At 43.2% G+C, this 27,788-nt stretch overlaps 1 protein-coding gene across 3 annotated transcripts in view; it reads left to right on the top strand.

Moving 5' to 3' along the window:
• The window catches only part of PTPN14 (protein tyrosine phosphatase non-receptor type 14), a 175,484-nt gene that overhangs the window by 89,773 nt on the left and 57,923 nt on the right, over positions 1-27,788 (top strand). The gene's annotated exons all lie outside the window — the stretch shown is intronic.

Here is a 27,788-nt window from a genome sequence, read left to right as displayed (position 1 = left end):
AGACCGTAGCTGGATAGCGGAGGATCATTTCCTTGAAGCCCTCATTTGAAAACTTTGTTTCTGTGTAAAATCACTCCAGGGTGCTAGATTACATGGCCCTGCACTTTCTGTTATGGAGATGCAGCTCAGATTTCCCAGATTTTTCTCCTTACTGCTTTCAGCATCTGCTTCATTCATAAAGGGTTCCATCCAGAAGAAAGGTACGAGATGTTGTGTAGGCCAACAGAAAAAAAGTCACCAAGATCATAAGCAAACATGGTCTGTTTGAGAAAGTTTGGTTTTTCTTCTATCAAGACAGATCAAGCTTTACTAAAACTGTAGTTTATATCTAAGCATCGAACATCACACATTACAGAGACCAGTCGCTTCATTTTACAGATGAAGAAGCAGAGCCAAGAAGATAAAGGGACTTTGCCCATTGTCACACTTGGCCCATCGACAGAGCCTGACTCTTCCTGAGGTGCTCGGATGATTGTATGTGGACCAAGCAGGCAGACACGGCAGAGCCCATGGATGGCATTTGTGTAAACTTCCAGAACCCCTTGCCCATCTTCCTCTCCCTTGCCCTGAGACAGCTGAGACACACTGGAACTGGAAGAGATGAGTTTTGTCCAAGGGAAGGAAGTAGTTCAGACAGAAGGAACAAAGAGCAGAAGAAAACAGGCACTTCTTTGAATGGAGTCATTTAAATAGTGAGCATTATGTAGAGGTTGGAACTAAGATGGGTTTTATTTAATGTTTTTATCAGTCATCTGCAGCCCTGGGCACGGAGGGAAAGTGCCAAGCTTTCAGAAGACACGAAGCCCTTTAGAAGAGTAGAACATTGAGACATTGGAAATAAACAGTAGAAAGGTGTCAGCTGGTGTCAGGTTACCAGGTGCGACTATGCAATAACGATCCTCCTTTCTGGTGCGGTTTGGGAAAGCACGTGGAGCGGGAGCCATCATGGGGGGACATGTTGCAACACGTTTCATTTTACCCCAGCCGAACTCTTTCCAGGTCAGCCCGTCAGTCTTCGCCTGCAGCTGGGGAGAGAGCGTAGAGTGCTCGCCAGCATGAAAATGTGTTACTGTTATTCAGGGCAAAGTCCAGCAAATTTTATGTAAGTTGAACTACAAGCAAGTCGGAAACATGATACTTTAATAGAAACTCATGGAGATAAAGCAATGTTAGAAACACATGTTTTTTGACCAGGACAGATGTTGTGAAGGAGGTAGTCAAGACATTCATGATGATAACTAAAGCAGGAAGCCAGTAGATCTGAGGAAAACTGGGAAAGTTCAGTAACTTGGATCCTCATAATAAACCACCAACTGTGGATCCTGATGGAAGAATTCGAAGGCAGGTTATTATATCTGCCAGGCTGTGTTGTATATTTAGAATGATGGATGGAATCAGCAAAGACTGGTGTTTGGTCTAATCTTCCCCAAAAAAAGGGGGGGGGGTGGATAAAACGTTGTTCAAAAACAAAACAACTTTAGTATTAGTAGCAGCACAGACCTGTAGTCAGAAGACCTAACTCTCAGGTATTTGTTTCTTGGTCAGTCTCTGTAAGTCCCCAAAACTCACCTTCTGTGTTTATTGTCAGGAAATGATATTAACAGCTTCAGAAAACACCTATCAGTGCGTTCAGTGCATAGTAGATATCCAGATGTTTGTGTGTGGTTTTTTTTTTTTTTTAATTAAAAAAAGATCTGTTAGGAGGTAGTGACAGATTGCTGCGTCCCTCAGGAAGCTGTTGCAGGTAACTTAACAGTCACCTGGCCTAATGAGTCCTGGCCCACACCGCCTGGAAACACCCAGGGAGGTGCATTCTGGGAAATGTAGTTCAGCCTAGCCAAGTTGAAACATTGCAGAGCCACCAAAGGACTTAGTACATAATTCATGATTAGCAGAGTCCAAATCACCGTTCAATGCTGTTGCATCCACAGTTGGTACTGACTTGTGAGTTCCAGAAGACAAAATTACTCTATTTAAAAGTTTTAATGTGGTTAAAGAGAACTCAGATTTGTCCCATATTTTCTTGGACACTGTGTGAAGATAGAGTTGCAAAAACTCATTCAAACAAAAACTGTGTTGTTACCATAAATACCTGCTTCCCAAGGAAGTTCTCCATCCTCATGCCACTCCCACGTCGGGGAGCAGATCTGATCCAGATGGCCCAGGCTGGTCCTCTCGCTCTGCTGACTTTCTCAGATGAGCGTGAGTGAAGAGGATAAGGCAGGCCTGGCCTCGCAGCTTCACAGATGGTCAGAGCAGCTGCTCAGGGTCTTGAAGCCAGGCTGGGCTGCAGCAGGAGGGACCAGGCTGACCTGATGCTAATCTTGCAGTTCTTGTAACTTGAAGAGGGTGTAGTCCGAAGAAGATAAACAGATTCCAATGAAAGATTATTTAAGAAGATGATTGATAGACCCTTGGTAAGTGATTTTTTTTTTTAAGATTATTTATTTGGCAGAGATCATAAGCAGGCAGGAGAGAGAGGGGGAAGCAGGTTCCCTGCTGAGCAGAGAGCCCGACTCGGGCTCGACCCAGGAGCCTGGGATCATGACTGGAGCCGAAGGCAGAGGCCTTATCCCACTGAGCCACCTAGGCGCCCCAAGTGATGATTATTTAAAAAAAAAAAAAAAAAAAAGGCAAAATGGAGATATCGGGAGCCCGTTGACTTCTGAAATGTGGTCCTTAGCAGAATTGCCCTTGGCATTTTTAAAAAGTTCAGATTGCTCTGCATCGCTCTCGACTTCCGGAATCAGAATCTGTTTTTATTCAGTGCCACAGGTGATTTTTGGACTTAAGTTTGGTTAAATGGAGTGCAGCTATACCTTGATGTTATTGCAGTCACTGGTGTTTTATGTTAGTGTATCTATGTTAGGAACAGGGTGGATTTCAAGGCAGTGGGATCAGATTGAAATAGTTACAAAGTCCAGAACACCTGGTTTAGGTTGGGAAATTTAGAGGATGGATGGTGTGGACTTATTTGCAGAATAACTGTGGGCATCTTCATGGGATCCTCGAATATGCAGAATGGGAACACAAGGTTCTGCAGGAATTTTGGTCAGTTTGTATTTCCTCAACTTTAATATGTAACATTTTAATCTTTTAATTTGGTAAATTTTGATAATGCAGTATAGATTATACATAATGTATGGTTTCATTATAGGGGCAGTACTGTAGCAAATGTTTAGTATTCTGTGCATCTATAATAAAGGCAGTAATAACAACTGGCCTGAATTATACTATATTAGTACTCTAGAACCTTAAATGAGACCCTTTCCACTATTTCCCCAGACTTTGACATTGTAGACTTAAATTTAAGAAAATAAGAATTTTTCAAAATTGAGAATTCTGTTCTTGGATTTCTCTGGTTTGTTGATTTCTACTGCATTTAGGTAAATAAAAGACAAAACAATAGGTAAATAGAGAAACGGGAAAAGATCATTTCAGACAAGTGCAAGTCTAAAGCTGTGAAGACATTAGAGTTTCTTTTCATGATCAGTTTTAAAAAAATGTATATTATTTTCCTAGACTGGTTCATTGAATCTTTGATTCTAAATACCAATAAGAAACACAAGATATTTAAGTAAAAAAAGATTTTTTTAAATACAAAGGCTCCATTCCAGATAGGATTTATCTTAGTTTTCCAAACAAACTTTTACGACCCTCTCCTTATATACACGGAGATATTCTGTGTTGCTTATGCACACGTAACCCCTCCCATGATTTTGTGATGTGCTCCCTCTCATTATGAGTAGTGCATGTGTTACCCTGAGAGCTAATACTCTGACAGTATTTCACCAAAAAATTCCATGTTTATTTTTTTTTTAAAAGGCCTGGAAATATTTTATTCACAGGAAGTTGGAAAATAACCAGAGATAGGAAAACTGTATTCTTTATACCCGGTTCATGTTCAAAAGAGTGTCCCAGATTATTTAACTATTATTCTCCCAAAGTAGGCATTTTTCCTTCCTCATTTAATGTGATTATTTGCTAATTTATAACATTGTATAATTATAACCACAGTATAATTAGAAATGCATTTAGAGCTTTAAACATATAGATAGTAGAAGAATGTTGAATTGAATTACAGAGATTTTTATCCATTGCTTGGATACTTGGATTTTACCTGAAAGCACATACACAAAACAAACCTAAAACATTTTACTCCTCCTTATCCTTGACTCGGTATGTAAGTAATTGCATTAGAGGCTATTCAAATAGAAGAGAGAATCAATCTAGCCTTCTGACCGTGGGGACTGAAATATACATAGTTAATTGTCTACAGTAGTGTCTGCTAGAATGATGAAGGGGGCTCATTTGGGCATTGTATGGATTCTTTTATGATTTTCATTTCAGAAACACAGAATTTTGTAATGACAAAAGACATTACAAATCATCAAATCTGACTCCCTTGTATGAAACCAGCCTGATCAGAGCCTGCCCGAGCATTAGCTTCCAGACCGGTGCTCCCCATGCCTGTATGCTGCGCTCCACACAGTCCAGCCCCTGCCGCATTCCTCCCACCTCCACCTTGACTTCCAGAAGTCCGGGGACTGGGTGGGTGTCTGTTCTTTGCAAGGAAGTTCGTCCTTCTGCCTTTTTTTTGGATCCTCAATCTTTACCCAGGCTTACTCCAGTTTCCCATAATTTTCAAATGTCTTTAATATCTGTTTCTCATAGATTCCTTGCCTTCTGTTTAAATGATGGTTTTTTTTCTCTATCTTAAATACTAACCACAAAAGTTATACTTGTGTATATTTATACACCTTTATACATCCTAATTACTACTGACTATCTCTGTTACCTTCAGATGTCTGATTTTTGGCTCGTTTTCTATGTATTTACTCGCTGCCTTCATCATTTTTTGTTTATTGGATCCTTTGAGTCCTTGAAAAGTTATGTAACTGATTTTGCTCACCTTGGCCTCTTGACGGTTACTAAAGGACACCCCCACCTCTGAACCAGTGGCCTTTTCTTACTTCTGTTCTCTTCACTCACGGACAGCACTAGACAGAAAGAGTCCACTTCTTGAAATCCTCCTCCTACTTGACTTTTGGTACCTTTCAAGCTTCATCCAGTCTCAGACCTACTGCTTTTCATCTTCTGATCCCCAATTTGCCAGAATTCTGTCCTCCTAAATATTTTTCTCTTTATGTACGATCTGCAGTAGACCTTAATCATTTTCAGCCTTTAGGAGTAGTTCCTGACAGATGCGTCTTGATTTGGTATCACCCACATCTTACTACTTACCTGCTGGCAGGACAGTCTTCCATTCATTCACTCACTCACTCACTCATTCATTCATTCATATAGTGAATATCTACTATGTACAAGACACCAGAAGTATACACAAGATACAGCCTTTTTCTCCAGGAGGATGCATTCATGGGAGCCCCGTGCTCTGTGTTGCATTCTTGCTTCAGGCTCTTCGGGTGATGATGGCCACTACCATTTGTCGAACATCTCTACACAGGACGCTTTGCTCACTCTATCTCAACCAGTCCTCGTAGGAACGAGAAAGATAGACCAATGAACTATTTTCCTCCTGTTACTTTCTGTTAGCCTTACATTTAAATTATTCCCTAAATACTTTCTGACCAGCTCTGGTAGACTTTTCTCTTGGAGTCACATTGTCACCTTCTGTTACCAGTATATTTTAGATAAACTGTTTGTTGAATTTACAGACGGTGCAGAAATCAAAGTGTACGACTCAGTGAATTTGTACAACACAAATACACCTCTGCAACCAATGCCTAGATTAAGAATTGAAACATCTGGGGTGCCTGGGTGGCTCAGTGGGTTAAGCCTCTGCCTTCAGCTTGGGTCATGATCTCAGGGTCTGGGCTCCAGCCCCGCGTTGGGCTCTGCTCAGCAGAGAACCTGCTTTCCCCTCTCTTTCTGCCTGCCTCTCTGCCTACTTGTGATCTCTGTCAAATAAATAAATAAAATCTTTAAAAAAAAAATTGAAACATCCTTCTTCATGTTCCTTCTCAACCTCTGTCCCCTGAGAGTGACCACTAGCCTGACTTCTGACAACATAAATTGGTTTTGCTTTGATTGTTTTTAAGGTGGAATGATAGAGCATGTGCTCTTTGGTGTCTTCTTTGACCAACATTTTTTTTTTAATTTTATTTATTTATTTGACAGAGAGAGAGAGAGATCACAAGTAGGCAGAGAGGCAGTCAGAGAGAGAGGAGGAAATAGGCTCCCTGCTGAGCATAGAGCCCAATGTGGGCCTCGATCCCAGGACCCTGGGATCATGACCTGAGCTGAAGGCAGAGGCTTTAACCCACTGAGCCACCCAGGCGCCCTGACCAACATTTTTTGAGAGTTATCTGTATTGTCGAGTGTAGTTAGAGATTGGTAATTTTCGGTGCTGCATAATATTCCAGCACAGGGATATATATATATATATATATATATTTTTTTTTTTTTTTGGAAAATTGAAGTTTTACTGATGATGTACAGTATTCTGTTAGCTTTAGGTGTACATCATAGTGATGTCAATATTTTTATACATTATGAAATGTTCCCTGTGATAAGTCTAATTACCATCTTTCACCATATAAAATTATTACAATATTGATTGCATTTCCTATGTTGTATATTACATTCCCATGACTTACTTATTTTTTTAAAAGATTTTATTTATTTATTTGAGAGAGCGAGAGAGAACATGAGAGGGGAGAAGGTCAGAGGGAGAAACAGACTCGCCGTGGAGCTGGGAGCCCGATGCGGGACTCAATCCCGGGACTCCAGGATCATGGCCTGAGCCCAAGGCAGTCGCCCAACCAACTGAGCCACCCAGGCGCCCATGACTTACTTATTTTATAGCTAGAAGTTTGTACGCTACATTTTACTCATCCTGCTGTTGAAGGACAACTGGATTGTTTCCATTTTGGAGCTATTATGAACTGTGCTGCTGTTTTACATTTCTGGTACGTCATACGGGCATCCCAGTGCATGTCCTGTGGACGCGGGCATCCTTGCACATGGTTTCGATGCATGTACTCATTTCTGCTGAGCATGTATACACAAATTTTACCCAGCAGTTCTCCAAAATGTTTATTACTGCCAGCAAAATAAAAAGCACATTTTTAAGGCTGAAAGTTTTTAGATACTTGAGGTTGCTGTCCTTTTACTCTGTATATTGAATTCGTCATTCACTAAATATTTATTGAGTGCCTACTATGTTTGAGGCCCTTAGGCTACATCTGCAAACATAAAAGCCAGTGCTCTGGCACTTAGTTGCAGGTCAGTAGGATTATTGATCTTTCTTAATAGGAACAATAACGGTGACTATTAACATTATTGAGAATGTACTTTGTGGCAGGGCACAAGTCTAAACCATTTATATGTATGAAGTCATTTAGTTCTTAGGACAACTTTTGGAGTTAGCACTATTATTATTCTAATTTTACAGAATAGGAAACTAAGACACAGGGAGGTTGTATAACTTAGCCGCAATCACAGTATGAGTAAGTGACAGAGCCGTGATTTGAACGTACAGTGTGGCCCAAGAATCCACGTGTTTCCCACTATGCTATACGTATCTTATTTAAATCCGTTATAGCCTTCTCTGCCCCCTACTGCACGTTTTCTTACTTGCATCCTGAAATACGATGAAGTGGGTAAGAGCACAGGCTTTTGAATCCGTTAGGCTTGGGTTTGAATCCTGCTTCTGTTGCTTTCTCTCTGCCCTCAGGGAAGTTATTTGTCCTTCCCCAAGACTCAGTTTCTTCATGAACAGAGGGATCCTTAGTGATTGAATTGGTTAGTGAATGGAAAAGCATGCTCTATAGTGCCTGACCACCATTCCCATTATTATTTGGCCTCGTGTGTCTCTACAGTCCATCTGCTAATACCGTGTAAATGCAGGGGCATCGCGGCGGCTCAGTCGGTTAAGCCTCTGACTCTTGGTTTCAGTTCAGGTCATGATCCCAGGGTCATGGGACCAAACCCTGCATCAGCATCCACGCTCTGCTCCTCCCCATGCTCACACGTATGTGCATTCTCGCTCTCTCTCTCTCTTTCTCTAAAATAAATTTTTAGAAAATACGGTGTGCACACCAACTCTAAGCATCCTTCTTAAAGGCTGTTTTCATAATTTCCTTATCAAAAATGTTTAATGACTTGGGATGCCTGGATGGCTCAGTTGGTTAAGCGCCTGCCTTCAGCTCAGGTCATGATCCCAGGGTCCTGGGATCGAGTCCCGCGTTGGCCTCCTTGCTCAGCAGGGAGCCTGCTTCTCCCTCTGCCTGCTCTGCCTGCCGCTGTCCCTGCTTGTGCTCTTTTTCTCTCTCTGACAAATAAATACAATCTTAAAAAAAATGTTTAATGACTGACCATTGCCTGGCAGATAAAGACAAGCATACGAAGACACGGAAGCATTGCAAGTGTGCATCCCCCTTCTTCCCCCCTACTTTTCCCACAGATCCTTACTTCTCTATCTGATCTACTCAGTATTCGGCACCCTGGGCTTCTCCTTCCTGGGGTCTTTGCTAGTCACTGAGGTATCTCCCTTTTCCTTTTGCCTTTTATCTGGGAAGCCTCCTCTGCCTTCTAGATTCATCTCTGGGCATTCAGTCCACCCATGTATTATTTTCTAAGTGTAAAACCACTGTAAGATGCTGAGTGGCACACTATGCCATTCCTGTCCTGAATGGGTGTTTTCCCCTCTATAAGGAAGATTCGATGGTCACATAAATACACCTACCACTACAGGGTAGTGTATGATAGGTACCTACTGGGGGTATCCTTCATGGGTGGGGTGGTGAGGAGAAACTTTGGCAAGGTATTTTAGGGTTTTCCAGAGAAAAAGATCTAACAGGATAACAGTATATGTAATATATATCTACATACACACAGATTGATTTATTTTAAGGAACTGACTCACATGATTTTGGAAGCTGGCAAGTCCAAAATCCGCAAGGTAGTTCTGCAGCCCGGAGGCCTGAAGACCCCAGGAGGAGTTTGAGGTTGAGTCCAAAGGTGGTCTGATCGCAGAATTCCCTCTTCTTCGGGGGAGGTCAGTCTTTTTCTTTATGTTGTCAACTGACTGGATGGAGCTTATTCCTTCCTTCTGCCAACAGAGACGTATCTGTTTGTCCAATTATATTGAGTCAATGTGGTTTCAGCAAGAAATAGAGAAAAACAGGGGCCAGCAATTTTGTGTTGCTCTTGGTGCCCCCATTAACTTGCTGTGTGACCTTGGGGAAACCGGTTAGCATCTCTATTATCTCCCTAATCTGTTAAATAGCTCCTCTATCACCACAGAAGTTGAAAATTTCTATCTTACAGAAATAATTAAATGATTTTACATAAGGTTTTGATTTATTGGAAGAAAGGATCTGTTGAAGGACAAGATTTTCCTGGTATGAAGTCTTGTTCTGCATCTTGGAAATAAATTATGTAATTTCTTCTTTAGAGTTTTCAAATGGTGATTCATTAAGGAAAAATATTACCTTCCACATCTAGAGTACCCAGTATTTTCATTATAGAGGGGACATTCTTCTTTTTTACTTTTTCTCCTCATTGTAAAGCCCTATGTTTTGAGATTATTCATTTATTTTAGAGAGCGGGGGGAGGGGCACAGGGAGAGAGAGAATCCTGAAGCAGATTCCCCCCGACTATGGAGCCGGATGTGGGGCTCAGTCTCACGATCCTGAGATCATGACGTGAGCCGAAGTAGAGGCTTTAACCCACTGAGCCACCCAGGCACCCCTCTATAAGTATTTTGTTGTTAAATATTACATACTTATCCTTCACACTGAATAATTAATATAGTTTACGATAATTTTGCGTGATCGATATTTTAGTTCACTTGGACAGTCGTTTTGGACAATGTGCCAGTCACTGTGGCATTTTCATTCACTCATTCACAGATGTGTCTGTGCCTTCAGTGAGTATTCACTGAACGTCTTTTGTGCATTAGGAATCTTCCAGGTACTGGAGATAAGGCCATGAACAAAACAGACAAAATCCCTGCCCTCATGAAGGTCACATTTTTAAAAATATTCATAGTAGATTTTGAGTGGCTTCTTCCATTTTTATAAAATTCTGGTTGGGAATCATGGGAGCATATGGTACCCTAGTTATCGGAATGATTAACATTAGATACTGAACTGTAGTCTCTAAAAAGAGTATGAAACAGTGTTGCTCAAGTTCCCAGATAATGATATATTTTCATGTGCTAATTATTCCAGATCCCCTCCATAGAGAAGGTGATAAACATATAGAAGAGTTTATATAAGCACTTATAAGTGAAGATGTTTTCCATTGTATATGCTTTATTTTTTTAATATTTATCGCCTATCTACTTATGTATTTATTTCTTTTAAAGATTTTATTTATTTGCTGGTGAGAGAGAGCATGCACAGGTAGGGGGACCAGCAGGCAGGGGGAGAAACAGGCTCCCCTCTAAGCAGGGAGCCAGATGCCATGCCAGGCTTGATCCCAGGACTGCCTGAGCCAAAGGCAGAAGCTAAATGACTGAGCCACCGAGGCACCCCTATGCTTTTTTTTTTTTTAAGTTTTATGTATTTATTTGAGAGTGAGAGCATATGAGCAGGGGGAGGAGCCGAGGGAAAGGGACAAGCAGATTTCCCTCTGAGCACAGAGCCCGACTGGACTAGACCCAGGGCTTGATCCTACAGCCCTGAGATCACAACCTGAGCTGAAACCAAGAGTCAACACTTAACTGACAGAACCACCCAGGCGTCCCTTCCTTTGCATATGCGTTTGATCAAATTCTCCTCTAGACTTACTTTAAATCTTTGTGATCATGACTTTTACAAGAAAAGCAGTCTGTGGATAAGTGTAGTCATGCCTTTCTGTCCAAAGTGATGGAAGTTACACAGAATGTGCTGACTTGAGAAAGTGGAGTAATACTTGGGACTTAGTGCCATGTACAGGACTTTGTCGCCAGGATAAAGGTGACAGTGACTTGAAATGAGTTTTCATAAAAGTAATAAAATTCTTAATTAAAAAATGCATGGACTTGTAACTATTAATTACACAAACTTGTTTTTCTTTTCTGATTTTTTAGGGCATGTTTTTGGGTGAAGTTATACTGCAAAGACCATTTTTAGTCTTATTATTCTTTACTTTGATGATATTGGGGGAGTTTTATTGTTGTTGTGTTTTAAGGATGATCGTTTTCTAATGGAGATCACATGGGAAGTGGCCATGATTTGGCTTCTTCAGAGGTTTTGCCAAAGATGGAATGAAAGTAGTAGTTCATTTCCCATTTCCTACCACTTAACCTTTGCCCATTTCACACTTGCTACGCAGGTCTCCTCACCTATCTTGGTCTGCACGGAAAATTCATATCATAGAAAACAGGTAGAAATACCTGAGCTTCATTCTCTAAAGTTATATCTTATACAGAAATATTCAGCAGAGGATTTAGGGGACAAGGAGGAGGAAGGAGAATGATGAACAAAAGAGGAAATCTATTACTATATCAAAAAGATCTCCCCCCCCCAACTTAAAAAGTGATGAGATCAGATGTTTGACTGAAGTGGTTTGATGAACTTACAAGTTTTAGTGGAAGATAATCTGGTTATGATTTTATTAAAGCAGTAATTCAGTCTATTTTCCCCAGAAGGAGAAGTCTTTACCTAAAATTTTTATTTTCAGGGCGCCTGGGTGGCTCAGTGGGTTAAGCCTCTGCCTTCGGCTCAGGTCATGATCCCAGCGTCCTGGGATCGAGCCCCACCTCGGGCTCCTTGCTCAGCGGGGAGCCTGCTTCTCCCTCTGTGTGCTGCTCCCCTGCCTGTGTTCACTCGCTCGCGCACGCTCTCTCTCGACAAATAAATAGATAAAATCTTTAACATTTTTTTAAAAATAAAATTTTTATTTCCATGGCTCAGGCCAGAGCTCTCGCTGGTGTCCCTGAGGGTACCTTCTCATGCAGCCCAGGTCCAGCCTTCAGAACGCGTCTGGAGCCTCACGGTCTCCTGCACGCGCACTGCTGCTCTTCCGCTCTGTCCACTGCCCCTTCTCCTGACCGCTGTCCCGACTTCCACTCTAGCCCCTCACAGGCCAGTGGCTAGGTTGCAACCAGCGCCTTTCTTTCCAGTGTGTGTCCATTAACGTGGCTTCTCTGCTCTGCGCCTTCTGCTACTCTGCCACCTCACTCGGAATAGTCCAGATCCTTCCATCACAGTTCGCCTCTGTGACCTCTCCCCCATCGTTCCCTACCGTTTGTCCCCTTGCTTGCTCCTTGCTCGACGGGCTTCCTTGCCATCCTTGAACACACCACTACACCTGTTCCTCCCGGCCCTGTGTCTGCTGAACGGAGCATCCCTCCTCCACGCGTTGGGAAGGCTAACTCCTGGTTTCTTTCAGGTTCTGCTTGGAGTTCACCTTACCAGAAAGACCTTTCTTGACCACCTCCCACTTTGTTACTCTTCATAGCTTTTATCTGATTTCATCTCAGTGAACTTATGTGTTTACTTAATTATTGCTTATTGTCCTCACCGGAATGTAAGTTCCTTGAAGGAGAGCAGGGTCTGCCATTTTTAGTTCGCGGCTACCTCCCTAGTGTTGGGACCATCCCTGGCACATAGCACGTGCTCACTGAGTTTTGACGAGTGGCTAAGTAAATAATTGAATATATTTGATAGTACATTTCTAATAGTTTGCCAGTAAATGAGGTCTAAGTTGATGTAATTTTTAAATAGAAGTGCAGAGGCTAAGAAGTCTCTTACAGAGGCTAAGAAATCATTATAAACCTAGAGGTTGACAGCTTTTATAATGATTTCTAGCCAATGGATTTTGGGCTGGTTTCATGAGCATATTTAAATAGGAGAGGCCATATATTTTCTGCAGGCTTAATTTTTAGGAGAAGCCTCCTGAGCTTTTTGTTTAAAGGGGAATTTGAGTACTGACTGAGTACTTCTCTTGTATAAGAATCCTGTCCTTTGAACATGGAGTTATGCCCACCGGGCATGCTCTGTATAGCCACTGAGTATCCAGAATGGACACCCTTCCTTGGTTTTATGCCCCTGTGAGTTCTTGGCTCCTAAAGAGGCATTTGATGTGTTCCTATACTAATGAAATAGTTTTGGATTCTTAAACTTAAAATGTATTTATAGCAGCCTTCTCCATGAGATGGAAGAGATGGGTTTTCTCTGACATGCCAATTACAGTTCTGCGCTTGACAGTCCCCCTTCTTTGTCCCCATACCTAGACAAAGGGCTTCTTTCCACCTGTGTCTCTTGTCTCTGTAGATCATCATTTTCTTTTCAAGGAAATGGCATTTTCTACTTTTAAGTTTCCTGTGTGTTGGGGGATTTGAAAGACTGCCTTCAGAGACTGGGGCAGTTAGAAAACCACACTCCAAAAGAAGAAAGGGCATCCTAAAGTATTTCTTAAATTGCATCCAACAAAAGGAGTATCTCCTCCTTTAATCCTAGAGCCCTAGATGGGGGTTGAAAGGAAGAATTGTAGACAGACATTTCCATGCCTGAAAATGTCAAGTGCAATTTTGGCAGACAGCACAGCATAGGAAGATGCTAGATTCTTGGGCAGTGAGATGTTTGCTGGTTTGGTATTTTATCTTTGGCAGTGCCTGCCACACTTGATATCCTCAGCTGCTTTTGAAGATTCTGCAGAAGAAGAGTGTTCATTTCCAGCAGCATAAATCCACTGAGTGGTCCCTGGATTCATGGTGTAATGTGTTTACAACTTCCTGTAGTTTTTCTCGTCCTTCCAATTCTTCCTTTCAGATTTACGCTCCAGGCTGAAAGGAATGACAGACCATGCCGGTTGACTGCACAGGCACAGTGTCCTAGTGAAGGAGCGCTTGACTTGGGGCACCTGGGTGGCTCAGAGGGTTAAGCCTCTGCCTTCAGCTCAGGTCATGATCTCAGGGTCCTGGATCTAGCTCCACACTGGGCTCTCTGCTCAGCAGGGAGCCTGCTCCCCTCACCCACCCCCTGTCTCCCTCTCTGCCTACTTGTGATCTTTCTCTCTCTGTCAAATAAATAAATAAATAGTTAAAAAAAAGAAAAGAAAGAGCACTTGACTATAAAATCAGAAGACCTGGCAAGTCACTTTGCCTCTCTGAGTTTGCATTTCCTCGTGGGTAAACGCGAAATGTGTGACCCACCGTCTCAGAGAGTCTCTGTGACTATGAAATGACCTGAACTGTTGCACCTGAAAACACACGGAGAACTACGCCGTGAATGTCAGACATCGTTGCCATGAAGGATTATTCGAATCTTCTAATTCCTTAACATCTAGAGAAATTGATGGCAATTTCCATCGTTGAGAGTTAAGTCTCCAAAGCGTTTGAGAGACATGTGGTCTATTTTTATTATTTCTTGCAGAGTATAACCTAGCAACGATGGAGAGTTTCTTTCAGCCAGTCTGTAATTAACTGGCCCTTAAGGAAGGCCACGTCACATAGGGCTGTCATGATGTCTTGCTCCAACGTACATGTGCAGTAAGACCTACTCTGTGTTAGGTGTTGAGAGGGAAATCGAAAGATGAACAAAACAAGCTTTTAAAATAGCCAAGGGAGCAAAGTAAATATTCATAATTAAACTAACTGCCTAGTCAGTACCATGTTAGTTACAAAATGCACTGAGAACAAAGAGGAGGGAATGAAATATTCTAATTCAGTGGCTGGGGGAAAGCTTTATATTGTGCAATACCTAGAGTTTAGGTGATTCTGGGTTTTTGTTTTGCTGCTGAGTCCAGTGTTATCATATGCCAACTATTTGGTTGGCTAACTTCCAAAGAAGCATTCTTTTTGGCCACTAGGTTTCTCTGAGTCAGTAAATGATTATAATGCTTTTTGCACAGTTCCCAAGTCTCAGATCCTCTGCTGGATCTGTGAATTACTGAACAAAGAGGGGTGGTTCCTTCCTCCAACGTACTTGTGGGCTCAGTGGAGATGGGTGAGCTTATCATCATTAGAAATATATAGAATCTGTGATATTGAGGAACTGTGATTGGTGAGAGGTTGGACATGGATCTTACCAACCAGATTCAAAGTGGGGTGGGCTGAGCAGTTGTCTCCCAATAGGGTCCATTCTGTGGAAATAAAAGTCATCCAGTGGGGTCTCCAGGGATCTCCTGTATTTCTGACTGCTGGGCAGAAATAGCAGTTCTTTTGCTATTTCTGATAAATTTCCCATCCAGCGTGTGTGTGTGTGTGTGTGTGTGTGTTTCTCTCAGTGTTTTTAAATATACTTTAATGTGGTAATTTTTCCAGTACTTAGATGTTTTTAAGCCACAACTATGAGAAAATGTACATGAAGTGACACAGAGAGAGCACAGAGTGTGAATGGATACCTGCAGAGTTTGAACACTAAACCTCAGAAGCCTAGTGATTAGACATATTTAAAACTTAGATCGGCCAATAAGTGAAAACAGACGCCAGAGTGTAAAATTAGACTTGGCTAGCTTTTAGAGACAAAACCTGGGTGGGGTCGTGGGTTATGTGATGACAGAGATACTGGAAGGAGGGATGTAGAAGGTGACGTTCACCCGGAGTCCTCAGGTGTCGGGAGTCCAGACCGGACTAACTGTAGATAGAAGTAAAGGCAGCAGGACACTCAGCCCATCACCCTGAACAGAAGAAAATCACAATCAAGGACAGCTCATTCCCTTCCAACACTTATCGTAGGCTGGAGGGCCCCCACCGCTGGAAGGTATTCCCTTGGCCTGGCTTGTCGCTTGACTTTTGGCCAATATAGAATCTTTGGTTGTTTCTTGAGTCTACCGGGTATGTGAGAGTTGGGTCAGCTGGCACCTTCCATTTCAAAGAGCAGAGGATGGGCTCTGCTTTGCTCTGACCTGCTGCGATGGTAGGAATCTGGGTTGAAGTGGATAGAATGCTAGTACCCAGTGGTCTTACATTTCATCTCCATCCATACCGAGCTTCCTGGTTACCAATCATGGTCAGATACCCTGTGTGTCTAGCCATGTGGCCTTATATAGGGTGGGAACTTCTATTTCTTTATTCTGTTTCTCTAGGAGTATGTAATGAACTAGTTTCATTCCATCATCCATTCATCCAACATTTGCTAAGCCCATTGTACTCCGTTCTGGGACATAACTTCATTGAGAGACTTAGCTGCTTTTGGCAGCTGTTCACTTGTGAGAATATAGAAGGTACCTTTACTCTGGGACTCTAAGGAAGAAATCGTGGCCATCCACAGACATGAGCCTCTCACTCATATTCGTTGATTTTTATTTATTTTTCTCCTTCAGACCAGGCAGATAGCTGACAGCAGCCCTGCCCTCCCATGTGCTAGCTCCCCAAATTTTTAAGGATTTATACAGACTTCTTAGCCACAACCCTGGCTCTTTACCAGGTAGACAGATTTTTGGAGAGTTGACTCACCCAGCTTACAGATGTAATTTAAGCTCCCCTTTCCCACAGTGGAGTTATAGGTAATATAATGAACCTATGATTTGGGGGGCAGGCAGGTATATAGTTTGAGCCGATGAGTCAAGACATACTTTCTCCTAGTATCAGAAGGGTAAGGCGCCATAGTTTCTAGTGGCCATGTGGAGGAGGAGTTTGGGTCGTGCTAATCTTTATGGAGCCTTGTTCCTCCTTGATAGGAACTTTGGCCCACCATGAGAGCTGCTTTCTTTCTTTTTTAAAAATTTAAATTCAATTTAGTCAACATATACTGTAATATTTGTTTCAGGGGTAGAATTTAGTGATTCATCAGTTGCATACAACACCCATTGCTCGTCCCATCACGTGCCCTCCTTAATGTCCATCCCCCAGTTATCCCTTCCCTTCCCCCAAACCGCCCCCCACCTCCCTGGCCTCCCTCTCCTCCCCCAAGCCTCCATTGGTTCCCAGGAGTCAAGAGTCTCTTATGGTTTGTCGCCACGAGGACTTATTTCATGCTGTGGTTGGTCCTTGACTGTGATTCAGCCCTGAGTTCTCTCTTTGCTACTTGGTAGCTCGGAAAACAGTATAAATCATCAACAAGTAAACAGATGGGCCACACTGAAGGAATTTCTTTATTTCTTTATTTCTTGGTAAGCTTCTATTCTTTTTAGAGCAAGTTTAGATTTACAAGATGGAGGGAAAGGCACAGAGATGTTCCCTATACCCCCTGCCCTCACACATGCATCCTCTCCGACATGATCAGCATCACGTATCAGAAGTTTTGCTGAGAATGACCTACCTTGACGCATCATCATCACCCAGAGTCCATAGTTCAATTTATGGTGTTCAGTCTTCGTGTTGTATATTCTGTGCATTTGGACAAATGTATAACAACAGGTATCCATCAGGATAGCGTCATGTAGAGTATTTTACTGCTCTAATGATCTCTGTGCTCTGCCTGTTCATTCTCCCTTCTGCAACCACCAATCTTTTTACTTTCTTCCCAGGGTGGCCTTTTCCAGAATGTCACACAGTTGGAGTCATACAGCATGTGGTCTTTCTATATTGGTTTGTCCACTTAGTAATGTGCACTTACGTTTCCTCCATGTCTTTTCATGGCTTGATAGATCATCTCTTTTAGGTTCCAAATACCATCCTATTGTCTGGTTGTATCCTGGTGTTTATCCATCACCTACTGAAGGACGTCTTGATTGCTGTCAAGTTTTGGAAATTATGAACAAGGCTGTTGTAAATATCATTGGGCAGGCTTTTGTGTGGACATAAGTTTTCAGCTCCTTGGAATGAATACCAAGGAGCATGATTGCTGGATCATGTTAAGAGTAGGTTTAGTTTAAGAAACCACCAGACTGTCTCCCCAAGTGGCTGTGCCATTTTGCATTCCCACAGCACTGAATGGGAGTTCCTGTTGTTCCACATCCTTGTCAGCATTTGGTGGTCAGTGTTCTGGATTTTAGCCATTCTAATAGTTGTGTAGTAGTATATTATTTTTAAAAAAGATTTTTATTTATTTGACAGACAGAGATCACAGGTAGGCAGAGAGAGAGGAGGAAGCAGGCTCCCCGCTGGGCAGAGAGCCTGATGTGGGGCTCAATCCCAGGACCCTGGGATCATGACCTGAGCTGAAGGCAGAGGCTTTAACTCACTGAGCCACCTCGGCGCCCCCTATCTCGTTCTAATTCACATTTCCTGATGACATGATGCAGAGTATCTTTTCACGTATTGATTTGCTATCTACTTATTTTCTTTGATGAAGCGTCCTAAGATCTTTGGCCCATTTTTAAACTGGGTTGAGTTTTAAGAATTCTCTGTATATTTTGTATCAGTCCTTTATCAGATGTGTCTTTTGTAAATAGTTTCTCCCAGTCTGTGGCTTGTCTTCCCATTCTCTTGACATTGCTTTCTGCAGAACAGAGTTTTAAATTTTGACAAAGAATAATTTCATGGAGTGTGTCTTTGGTGTTGTATCTAAAATGTCATTGCCATATCCAAAGTCATCCAGATTTTCTCCTATAATCTTCTAGGATTCTTATGGCTTTGCATTTTGCATGTAGGTCTGTCATTCATTTTGAGTTATTTTTGTGAAACGTATACGGTCAGTTTCTAGGTTCCTTTTTGGGGGGCGGGGTATGTGGATTCACAGTTGTTCCAACACTGTGTGATGAAGAGGTTTGTTGTCTTTGTTGCATTGGATTGCCTTTGCCCCTTTGTCAAAACACAGCTGACTCTGTGTATGAGGGTTTACATCTGGGCTTTCCCTTCTGTTCTGTTGATCATCTTTCACCAATATTCACTGTCTTGTCTTTGTCTTTATAATGTTTTGAAATTGGGTAGTGTCACTTTTCCAGATTTGTTCTCCTTCGGTATGGTGTTGGGTATTCCAGGTGTTTGAAAGAACATTTTTTTCCCTTTGCCTACAAGCAAAGAGTTTAAGCCTTCCTGCTCAGTGTGTGATTGGTTACATTTTGGAAACTTTCAGGAGCCTCTTTCATACGGCAGAAAGAATAATCTCGTAAGATTATTATTATTCTCCGGAGAATAATCTCATAATCTTACTGAGGCGATTAGTCTCTCTCCCTCTGTCTGTATGCGTTCCACTGTAGGTATTTCAACTCAGAAATGTTTATTGAGTGTCTACTTAGTGACAGGTACTAACATTTAATGATGAGACCCCAGTCTCGGGTCTGTGAGGAGGTTGTGGTGGAATGGGAGAGGCGGGGAGGGCATTGCAGGAGAGACCTGGGCAAAGCACCGTGGGGGCTGGGGGGACGCTCCATTAACTGGTTGAGGTTAGCTTTACAGGAAGAGAGAAATTTCAGCTGAGCTTTGAAGGATGAGTAGGTGATGGTCCGAATGGAGGAGGATGGACGGCAGAAGCAGTGAGGAGGCGGGAAGGAGCGCGGTAGGTTTGGGGAAGCACCGGAAACGGGGTACAGCTCAGGTGTGTGGTGTGCGGGGAGACACGAAGTCAGAAAGAAAGAATTTCTTTTTTTTTTTTTTTAAAGATTTTATTTATTTATTTGACAGAGTGAGACATCACAAGTAGGCAGAGAGGCAGGCAGAGAGAGAGAGAGAGAGAGAGGAGCAGGCTCCTCGCTGAGCAGAGAGTCTGACGCGGGGCTTGATCCCAGGACCCTGAGATCATGACCTGAGCCGATGGCAGAGGCTTAACCCACTGAGCCACCCAGGCGCCCCAAGAAAGAATTTCTGAGTGGATCACGGGGAGTCTCTTATGTTCTATCAGGAGTGTGAACTTTTCCCCGATTACGGTTACTAGGTGTTTTATTTTGTTGAGATAAAATTCATATGACATAACACTTAATATTTTAAAGTATACTGTTCAGTGGTTTTTGGTACGTTCACAACATTGTGCAGCCATCCGCAAGCTCTGATTTCGGAGTCTTTCTTCTCCTTCCCTCCTCTCTTAGCCCCTGACAACCGCTAATCTCCTGTCTATTTGTCTGTTCTGAACATTTCATGTAACTGCAGTTCTACAATATGTGACCTTTTTGTCTGTCATCTTTGACTTAGCATGTTTCATGGTAGCAGGTATCAGTACCTCATTCCTTTTGGTGACAGAGTAGCCCCTCGTGTGGACAGACTGCGTCTTGCTGATCCATTCATCAGTTGATGGGCATTTGGATGGTTTCCTCTTTTTTGGCCCTTATGAATATTGTGGCTATTTGTGTACAGCTTTCTGTGTGAACATGTGTCTCAGTTCTCTTGGGGATATACCTAGGAGTGGAATTGCTGGGTCATATGATAACTCCATAATTAACTTTGAGGAACTGCCAAACTGTTTTCCAAGTCATTGGAGATTTTTAAGACGGAGCAAAACAGACTCAGATTCTATTTTAAGCATCACACACTCTAGGACTGTATTTTCTTTCGAGACTAGGTATTTCTACTTCTCTTATGTTTTCCTAGTTCAGGGCATCACAGCCCACAGCAGTGAAACCTGTTTTTTTAAAATCGTGTCGTCGTGGCTGTCAGGAAGGAATCTGTACTCACTAGCCTAGAATGTGGCAGAAAAAGTGCTGTCGGGGTATTCTCTCTCCCTCTAGGATGTATTGTAGAGAAAGAGTTTTTCTTTTTTAAAGAGAACCCTTGATTAAATTATAGGCTATTATTAGGGAGTTTATTGTACTTATAAACTGTACTTGGATTCCCTGTAATTTGTTATAATTAATGCAGGAGTTCAAGAGCAGAAAGCAGGGATCAGGTTGTGGCATGCTTTTCTCTTTTGCAACACCTTGCTATCATTGGCCTTTTTTCACTAGTAGTTAAGGCCTGTGTGTGTTTGTGTGCATTTAAACAAACATTATCCTTTTTAGGAAAGAATTGCGATCCTTTGACTCACTGAAACTTAGAAGCCTCAATAAGAAGTTAGGCTTCTGTGGCAACAGAGGGTATCGATCGGTGAATGTTGAGGACTTCGGGATTGAATTTTTGCCAAGACAGTCATGTGTGTGTGTGCGCGCACACGCAGATGCACGTGTTTGTGTTTTCACGCATGCACGTGTATTGGCTTGTGGTGTGAAAGGGCGAGGAGACAAACGTTCCCTTTTAAGGTTATCTTTGTCTAGTCGGAGTTTTAGCCTCGGCCCCCCTCTCCCCTGTTGGGTTGTTTCCACGTTGCACGGTTGCAGGAGCCTTGGCTTTGTACTCTGCTCGACAACGCAGAGTTTTAATGGACTGTCAGCTTGAACGTTCGTTAAGCATAAAGCATTCAGAGGGTGCATGGGTCAGGCGGCAAACTCATTATTATACGTGAATAATCATCAACTGAAATCTTCTCAAGGGTTTTGAGGATAGAGGGACAGAGGGAGGCAGGCATTCAGGTTTATCTGGTCGCAGGCCTGCGGACGGACGGTCCTGTTTATCTGGTCCTGACAGGCAGAGCAGGGGTGGGCCACCCTGCCCAGTATCTGGATTTACAGTGGTGCACACCCTTTGGAATGGATGGAATGTGTCCTTTCTCTCTTGCTGGTATCTCTGTCAATCTCAGTGTTAAAATTATGTTCCTTTGCTGTTCTGTACCCCAGAATTCTAGGACAGCCTGTCCCCTGTCACCTCTTTCTTGTCTTTTATAGTAAAGATACTTGTACATTTATTTATTACTCATCCCATATAACGTCAACCAGAGAGCAATGGTACTGCTTTAGTACGTCCTGCACTGTCCTGGGAGAGCTAGGTTCTAGTACCTTCTAGCAAGATTCTTCCGATGGGGCTGATTGTGAAGGAAGTTTTCTGGTGAGGAAACACGTTCCTTCCTTTGTAATAACAACAACAACCCGGCTTTCTCTCTCTTGCCCTCCCCCCAGAGTAGCTGCTGGAAAGCCTTCGCAGACTGAGGAATGTAAGGATAGTATTGACCTGCTCCCCTCTCTCTAAGTTGTCACATCTGTGTAAACCATGCACACGGGAAGGGAGAAGCTGGGGTGACTGACCTTGACCCGCAGAGAAGGGAGAGGCAGACGGGAGCTGCCAGATAATAACAGTGGTAAGGCAGGTTGATAGTTACAGCTTACAGAATGCTTTCACTAACCTATTTTTAACTATGAGAAAGCATTTTCTTTCTCAGGTCTCCTTGAGCAGTGGGGGTAAAAGGAGTAATGCACGGGTGAGACCTGCCAATCACACTGCTCCCCTGGTGGTGCTAAGTGTGCTAGCAGCAGAACGAAGGCCAGATCCCTTCTTTACGATCCATAACATAGAAAGACCTCGATTCAGCCAAGAGTCAGTAAAGGCGGTGTGTGACACAGGATGAGCTCCAGTTGGCTTTTTAAAAAAATCCACATTTGGAAATACATCTGAGGGCTGTTTGTACCCACTTCTGGCTGGAGCCTCTCCCTCTAGGTAGGAGCCTACCATTAGGGACCCTGCTCTCTTGATTTTACTTTGCTCCTCTGTGCATCCTAAGATGCTGTTAGCGAGTCATTAGAATACACAGCTTGGTCCCCTTTCTCTCCACCCACATCTGGAAATTGAAATTTCCCAGAGGCTGTTGCGGGGACAAAAAAAACTGGATCTGAATTACCTTACGACTGTCCTGCCCTATGTTTTGACAGAAAAGCTCCTCGTGCCAGCGTCTGCCTCACTCATGCTGTGGCACATGCAGTCGGATGGGGCGGGAGCCTGCTTGGGGATCAAAGCCTCTCCTTAGAGGCAGTGGGATCCCCCCAAATCACCAAGTAGTGGGATTTTTATTTTCATTTTTATTTTTGGACTTCAGTGGGACCAATGACTTGCCCACAACGGCTGGGAATCAGAGGCAGTGGGATTCCCCCCAAATCACCAAGTAGTGGCATTTTTATTTTCATTTTTATTTTTGGACTTCAGTGGGACCAATGACTTGCCCACAACGGCTGGGAATCAGATCCCACTCTCTGGCTCTCTGCGGCTCTGGTCTGTCGGGCCCTGCCTCCAAGAGCCTTATGACGTTGGGCAAGTCATTCTCCTCCTTCCACACTGTTTCCTTCTCTAAAAACAAAAGGGTAGGGCTTGGATTTTTGAAATCTTTCCCTTGTCAAATAGCTTAGGCGAAATCACGCATGATGACAAATGACCCACAGATCTCTGTGGCCTCAGATAACCAGAGGCTTGTTCCTGCATCCACTGTGTCCACTGCCTGCCTTCCTGGGAGCTCGGGCCCACCGAGGGGCAGTCCTACTTGGACTCTGCAGGTCTCAGGGCAAAGGAAAACAGATGGCTCGGAAGGCTCCTGCTCCCGGGGTGGCGCTCCTTCCCTTTGACCCCAGAGCCTACTTGCAGAGTTGATGAGGTACGTGGGTAGGTAGTGGAGGACGGAGGAGGAAGGCTCCCTGGGGAGCAAATTTGGAGCAGTCATCATGGCCGCCCCCTCTCCTGTCTCCACCATCCTGTGATGTACGCTGAGAACATGGAGCCCTTGAGCGCCATGACCAAACTCAACTCTTAAGGCTTTTTATACCTTCGTGGCTCTTCTCTGTTGGAGGCCCTTCTGCTGAACTGGCCTTGGAACGAATATTTCACTTGTGGAAGGGGTGGGAGAGATACCATAAAAGCAACACGTCCTCAGCGTCTGCGTGCCTCTCGCCTTCCTTGTGGTTCTGTGGTGGTACAGTCCATCCTTTTCGGAACACCACATAGAATGTCTCAATCTGAGAAGGAGTCACAGACCCGCAAATAGAGCCGAGTTGCGAAAGTGCTGAGATAAATCCCCCATATATAAATGGAAAAGAGAGACGCGAACATCTGAGCAGTACATCTGTAAATGTGGAGGATAATGATACAGGGTATAATTTTGAAAGGGCTCTTTGATACGACTGTCAGAAGTACTGAATGCTCTATTGATTTGACCCGGTGCGGCATTTTTTTCAGACTTCCTTTTCAGATTCTTAGGGGGAGGAAGGAACATGGAAAAGTCACTTAGTTTCTTGAGCTTGGTTGGAACTCTTCCAAACAGATGGGACAGCCCAAGACTAGTTCCTATTCTCTGTCAGTTTCCAGTTGTCATATTTAACAGCACCAACTATCAGGAAGCTTTCCTGTTTCCCTGTAAAGAAACCTGAATTTTAATCTCCGTGGAGTAAAAACAAGACCAAAAAATGTTGAAAATAGAAATTTTACCTTTACTCAACAAGCACAGTAATATTCACCAGTTGGTAGAGGGAGAGCAGGATCCTAACCTAAAACCTTATTCATTGGAGCCCAGCAGTCAGATGGACGGCTTCCAGGTCTTTGAATAGGAAAAGTATTAAAAAGTTTTCCTTGTGAGCTTGGGTTTTCAAAGAGGATCTCTTTGGAAAGTTGGCAGTTACTTTCCTGGCATGAGGATTGGGGTGTGTGTGTGTGTGTGTGTGTGTGTGTTTCCCCTCCACCCAGAGCTATGACAGGGTGGAGTATGCTTCCACGAAATTACACGTTTCCAAAATAGAATTCACTGTTATATTTTACCACCGTTAGCACTGAATCTCTAATCAAAAATGAGCAAAAACCAAACATGCTAGAAATAGAATTTCAGCTCATATTCTCTAATTTAATCTTCATACAGGATAGAATTATTATACTTTACAAAAGCGCCTTTTAAGCAAAAACATACCAAACAATATCCAAAGTGTGCCAGATTTCATTCTCTTTCTGCGATCTCCCGTCGTCATCTCCGCAGTGTCACGTGGTTGTCGTAGCATATCATTAATGCTGTTCGGATTTTCTTGTCGTCTGGATGGCTTCCAGGAAAGAGCTCTTGCTTTCTTCAGCTCCTCAGTTTTGTATCCCAGTACAAGCCTATGTCTAACCTGAATGACCAGGAGTGATCCTGGTGTTCCTTGCTGACGGATTAGGACACCCGGTTGCCTAGAGTGGCGTGGATCTGTTCTAAAGCTCCCTCGTGTGTTATAGAAGTGATAGCTGTAGATGAAATTGGAGTCAGCACGATAAGAGGGCTATAATCATTGTTTTGCTCGTTCCCATGGATTATATTCCCAGAGGTATCAGCTGATCAGAGGCTCTAGCCATGGCAGGTAATGTTAGGGTTAACACCTTTTAAAATGTTTTACTCCTTGGTTCTTAAAAATGGAGCCCTTAATAACCTGCGCGAGACAGAACCATGACGTCAGGGGTTCAAGGGACGACTATCCTCGCAAGGCAGAGACTGTTGTAAACCTCTTCAGGATGTCCCTCAGCATTAAACCAACTTCCGCATACAGGAAGTGCTTAATAAGTGTGAATATCCATGTTTCTTCTGAACTTGGAGAGCAGAAAATAAGTCAGAACTGCTCAAGAGGGCACGCCTGGCTGGCTCAGTTGGTTACGCGGCTGACTCTTGATCTTGGCTCTGGTGTTGATCTCAGGGTCCTGGGATTGAGGGGCTCTCCGCTCAGTGGGGAGTCTGTTTGAGGATACTCTTTCCCCCTGCCCCCCCTTTCTCTAAATTAAATAAATAATTCTTTTAAAAAGTCCATTCAAAATGGCAAGGACTGGACACCTGGGTGGCTTAGTTGATTAAGCAACAGCCTTCGGCTCAGGTCATGATCCTGGAGTCCCGGGATCGAGTCCCGCATCGGGCTCCCTGCTCAGTGGGGAGTCTGTTTCTCCCTCTGATCTCTTCCCTCTCATGCTCGCTCTCTCTCTTTCTCAAATAAATAAAATAAAGTAAATCTTTTTTTTTTTTTTTTAAGATTTTATCCATTTACCTGACCGATCACAAGTAGGCAGAAAGGCAGGCAGAGAGAGAGGGGGAAGCAGGCCCCCCGCTGAGCTGAGAGCCTGGGGCTCAATCCCAGGATCCTGAGATCACAACCTGAGCTGAAAGGCAGAGGCTTTAATCCACTGAGCCACCCAGGCGCCCCTAAAATAAAATAAATCTTAAAAAAAAAAAAAAAAGATGGCAAGGAGTGTATGGCATATAGAAGGGATTTGACATTGTAGGGTTAAGAGGAGTAGGTGAACTTGACCACTTTTTCCTACCTTGAAACTGGGTGCTCTGGTTGGTTGGTTTGTCTTTTTCAAGGATTCCGTTTGCCCCTTTCTTCAGTAAACTTAGGATTCCTTCCTATCTCGAAATTCTGTGGTTTTGTTGTTGTTTAGTTGTTTTGTTTATTTAGTTTAGATATCCTTTCGCTTTTCTGAAGAAAGTCACAGCAGGATCCTCTGGGGAGACACTGAAGTAACACTTCTTCATCTTTCTTTTCTTCTTCTTCTCTCCCACTTTCGAAAGTATGGTCTTGAGACTCTAAGTGGCTGTTCTTCCAATGATCTATCCGTTTTCACGATGAACTCTTGACACTTACAAGATCTTTTGCTGACTTAGGCCTCCCTTCCCTGCACCAGTTTCCACAAGGAGGCGTTGTCCGTTCTAAGAACCAGCGAGCTTGGAAGCATGAAAGATCTTCCATAAAAGGCTCACGGGTAGTTCCCACTCTTCTGAAGGGAAAGTGACCTTACACGAATGAGTGGAGCTTTTACTCTTTCCTTGAAAACGGGCCCCGAGGCCCAAGACAGGTGCCAGAGGAAAACCAAGAACCAGGCCCGGGAACAAGGAAAGAACATGGCAGACGGTGCTGAGGGAGAACCTTGAGGGGAGGGAACACAAGCAAGAAATGTGCTGTGCTACGTGGAAAGGGACATAGACTTCCGAAGCCCATGTTTCTCCTCCTAATTCAGGTTTTACTGAGCTTTCTCCCAGGAAGTGAACCAATTGTATGCATCAGATTATACTTTCAGACATAAATCTGTTATTTAAGTAAGGCTGTAAAAGCTGAGCTTTGCTTGTGGTTGACAGGGGGCACAGACCTTGAAGCGAAGGTGCTAATGTAAACCATTTCTGTTGGAGCTCTTGGAGCTCCAGAAAAAAACATGGAACCTGAGATCCTTAACACTCACCATGTGGCCAAGTTGTTCTCTGTCCCCCCTTGGAATGGAAGAAAAGCAGCACGTGTATTATGGGAGTGCGTGGGACTACACACTTCTGTAGTGTTAACTCACCTTGGGCGACACATTTTGAAAACATTGAGCTTGAATACACCTGAGCTTGGGGGCTTAACTTTAGTGATCAGGTGAAGAAAGGGAACCAGAAGAGAACACGAGACATATTTTAACGGTAGCGAACCAGATTTCTTGAGTCTTTGCTATTTTGACTTAACTCTTGATGTTTCTTTAAATTCATGCACAATTATTACTTCAAAATATTTTGTTTACTCTGATTATCTCCTGTGACTGATAGAGAGACAGGTTATGATTCTGCTTTCATTCCATGGAAGATGATTGCCCAAAGACACCCCCCCCCTTACCCCTTAAAGGCCGTGCCTTCAATTTCAGGGGGTCTTTAAAAGTATCCTGCCTAGTATTTCCTCCTTATTGTTTGTTCATTTTCAGAAACAGCAACACAGCTCCTTCATTACCAGCAAAAGACTTTTGGCCACATGCTCTTACATATCAGGATTTAGAACCCAGGATGCCCCTAATCAGCTAAGGATAGAATAACTAGGTGAGACAGAGCCGTGTCCGCTGATCTCAGAGCACAGAGTGGGCACAAAGCTACTCTACACATACCGGGAACTTGTCTTTGAAAATCAGCACAGATACTTATTATATACATTGTAACTGATTTAATCAATTCATATGGACAGAGGTACAATTACTGGTTCAGTAGTGGAGACTACAAAATGATTATGGATAGTTTTAGGTGAAAGATGGGGCGGGAGTAGGAAAAGCATGTCGTTTTTCTATTACATACTAAGTTTTACTAAAAGGAATTTTTAAATAACTCAGCGTTGGTCCTTCTGATTGGAATATAGGTTTGTCCCACCAGAGACTGACATGGTCATCTGTACCCTGTCCAGTCGACCCAAGAAGAGAGAGGAAGTAGAGACTCTACGGAGGGGTCAGAGACCCTGAGTCCTTCCCTCAAATAGACTTTGGGTTGCTA

This window comes from Mustela putorius, unplaced genomic scaffold (assembly GCF_011764305.1).
Source record: "Mustela putorius furo isolate JIRA1106 unplaced genomic scaffold, ASM1176430v1.1 tig00003993_pilon_pilon_pilon, whole genome shotgun sequence".
NCBI classification, from domain to species: domain Eukaryota; kingdom Metazoa; phylum Chordata; class Mammalia; order Carnivora; family Mustelidae; genus Mustela; species Mustela putorius.
Note: the sequence above shows the minus strand (reverse complement) of the source record. Positions and strands in the feature narration are given on the sequence as shown.